Source organism: Corvus brachyrhynchos, unplaced genomic scaffold (assembly GCF_000691975.1).
Source record: "Corvus brachyrhynchos isolate BGI_N302 unplaced genomic scaffold, ASM69197v1 scaffold105, whole genome shotgun sequence".
NCBI classification, from domain to species: Eukaryota; Metazoa; Chordata; class Aves; order Passeriformes; family Corvidae; genus Corvus; species Corvus brachyrhynchos.
The window spans coordinates 3,834,059-3,837,534 of NW_008238452.1; the positions used below are offsets into that span (position 1 = coordinate 3,834,059).

Sequence of the window (3,476 nt, forward strand, 5' to 3'; positions counted from 1 at the left end):
CATTCTTACTTAGGTGCATATCTACTCATTTAGGTGCTGCATAGATCTGCAAGGTCTTACTGCTGTGGTGGTTTAGTCTAAGAACCTGAATATATTTCCTGATATTTTATTATAATAAATGCTAGCTGTGCTATCTGTTTTCAGATTTCAGACCTTTACTTCATTCATTCAGCTTAAAGAAGCTGAAAAAGAATGGGAGAGAGAAATACAAAACTTGTGTTTCTGACAATATTTCAAGGAAATGTATTGCTGCGGGCTCTTAAGAGACACTTCGTTACAATTTAGAAAAGACATCTCTTGATCACTCCCTTCCAGTTGAAGAACACTGCCGAGGGGAATTTTGATATCTGAATTGTGTATTTCTCATAATTTTGAGGAGGACACAAAAGAAGGTTTTTTACCCCTGCCAGAGGGTAATTGATCCATATAAACAAAGCCCTGTCCCACTCCAATTTCCACCCTGTCTTGATCAAGTCAGTCTGGTGAAAAGAATGAGGGACTGTATTTTGATTGTTATTCCAAATCAAACATGAAATAGTTATGGCATTAAATCCATGTTCTAAAAGAAAATTATGAATAATGTAGCACCTTTAGCAATATAATACCATACCTGTTATATTTCCCTGTTTGCTGTAAATCTTTGGGGCTTTTCTGCTCCTGCTCTGTCCTCAGAGTAGTATTCCTTTCATTATTTCACTCCTGTCTAAGCAACTTCCAGGAAGCATTTTTCTAGATTAAAATGACATCACTTCCAAACCCTGTAAATTCAAGTCAGCATTCACAAAACGTACTGGGTTGGCAGCCTTTGGCTGTAAAGTCTTTACCTGGCTCAACCAACAGCCAGCCCAAGCTTGCCTGCCTTGCTCTGCCTGGTATTTCCAATCTACTCATTCTTTCTCCCTCACTTTCTGCAACTTGGCTATGTTGACATCTATCTGATACTGTGATAACATGAAATATTTTTAAGAGTAAGCATTTAGAACATTGGCATTAATGACATTATAAATGTTTTCAAAAACATGAGCCACGAACAGAAATCAGTTTTCTGGTACATTCAGCCCTGACCAGGATTTTGTAGGTAGAATTTCACTACTCTTAGACTTCTCACTTGTTCTGCTGTTTCAAAAGTGCAGCTTCATGCATTTTATTTGTCTGAATCTGGCACTTCAGAGCCTCAACCATACCACCAAAGCACAGCAATGATTATTAAATTCTTTCTGTCAGGTAAGGCAGTGATGGCGGAAGTTTAATCATACGAGGATTCTCACATCCCTGTTCCAATGGTAGCAGCCTGACACTTCAAACTACTGTAAATTTTCTATAAACCGTTTTACTGTGACCAAGATTATTACCCTACACATTCCAATTAGAAATATGGATTCTTTCTAACACTATAACTATACAAAGTACGTTTGAGATTTGCAATGGATTCTTTTGTTGCCATGCTGGTCGGTTTTAGGTTGGATCTCATGGAAAGAAACAAAGGGGAATATTACACTTAACCTAAATACATATTAGGAACTATGTATTACAGCTTGGTGGCTTTGTAGCAGTATGGCGAGACAGAGAAAAGGATTTGGTAAACTCTTTTTTACATCACCCTTGTCCTTCAGTATTAAGATTACTCATGGAGTTATCATCTTACCCCTTGAAAGGGAGAGACATATCAGGAAGGCTTCTGCAAGGATGACTTCCAAATCATCCTTCCAAGGATGAATTCCAAGGTATTATCAGTGACCTGGATAACAAAATAGTGGACATTACCTTTCATTATAGGAACAGCAAACCAATCTCTACTACACAATACTCAAATTATGAAAAACACAGCCCACAGAAGACATAATTCAAATTAGTGATGGGAGGTGCAATGGAGAAAGCAAGAATGGGACTTCCCCAAAACAAAGAACTAATATTAAAAGCATTTCCTATCTATTTCTGAAAAAAAATACCCCAAACCAACAAACCTTGATGTGCAAAAGCCTTGCTCTGAGCATACATTTGTGAGGCGAGAGCATTTCTCATTGACTTCCAGCTGTACTTTTATGTTTTGTTCTCCAGGGAAATACTCAAGGCAATTGAAAGTCCATTCCTGTATCCCCCTGTAATAACAGAGGACCTTTTTTAATAAAAGGAATGCAATATGGGCACTACCATTTTTTGAGTCAAAGGACCCCTACAAGAAAACAAAGTTGATGCAGACAGGCTGCTGCATGGCTGTGCTCTAAAATTTGTAATACTGATACAGATGTATAATTAGGTTAGACACCTAGACTGTCTTAAATTAATAACCCCAAGCACTTCAGAGTTACAGTAGCTACACAATATATCAGTTTCTTAGAGAGCAAAATTTGCTCTATTGTGCACGTAATGCCACTGAAGCTCAAAGGGCTTTTGCATGTGATGAAAGACATAAAAAACAACTTCCCTAAACAGTTCAAGATGCAAGTTAATTAAACTGACAAAAACAAAGCCCAATTCTTCCTTCCAAGCTGTAGCAGAGTGAATTATCTCTGTGAAACTCTTAGTTGGCTTTTCCTGTGCTTCACGAGGACAAACTTTGTACATACGGAAAACAACAATGGCAAAACCATGGACGACACTGAAAACAGCGTGAGCTAAGAAGTGTTTTACACTGAGACTACTTGATGATGCTCACAAATGAGAATTTCATCTTAGTGGTGATATGTGGCTTGAAAGACCACTTTCTCTGTAGTAATTGGAAAGCTTACATAAATTTTAATTTCAGCAGCACCTGAATACAGATTTGGAACGCAGGCTTGTGCAAATTTATACTGATAGCCACATCCTACTCCAAAATGTTTAAAGCGAGAGAAAAAATGGCATCTCAGCAGCATGTAGACAAAGTAGTATCTTTTATATATATAAACTGATGCATGTACTCTATATGTACCTACTGTTCTGTATGTTCTGCATACAAAAGCACACAGGCTCTGCCTTGATTTTAAAGGGGTTGCACTTCTATCATAGAATAATATTCCCTGTGAAATAATGCACAAAAAAAAAAAAACACCTCATAATACTGGAAGAGGTAATACATCTCTGTACCGCAGGAATCTTTGTGACTGGGATCTGTAGAGCATAATTAGTCCTGATTACATGCCATGGGCGTCTAAGCATCCTCCCACTGTTTTTCAGCTTGGCACCACGCAGAATTAAAGTAGTCAAGCCTAAGGCAGAGACATCTGGAACACTTCGGGGAACCTTGGCTCGCTCGGTAAGTCAGTCAGAAGTGCCTCTTTTTTACCTGAAAATCTCAACTTCAACTGTTTCCAGTGTGGGGCTGGATATTTCTCAGAGTACCTGCCGAGCTTTGTGCGGATTTGGCCGGGCTGTTGGCCGCTTTTGAGCCATTCTGCCGAGAATTGCCTTGCTGCTGGCAGCCCACCACCTCCCGTTGTTACCGGGGCCAACCATCCCGGGCTCCCCAGGGCTGGGTGCCGGCTGGGGGGGACCCT

At 39.5% G+C, this 3,476-nt stretch overlaps 1 protein-coding gene across 1 annotated transcript in view; it reads left to right on the forward strand.

The window, feature by feature from the left end:
- Positions 1-3,154: 3,154 nt before the first annotated feature.
- TRPC3 (transient receptor potential cation channel subfamily C member 3) overlaps positions 3,155-3,476 on the forward strand; it is a 35,691-nt gene continuing 35,369 nt past the window's right edge. The window contains exon 1 of the mRNA XM_008635734.2: positions 3,155-3,235. The gene's annotated coding sequence lies outside the window, so the exon portion shown is untranslated. The remainder of the gene's footprint in view (positions 3,236-3,476) is intronic.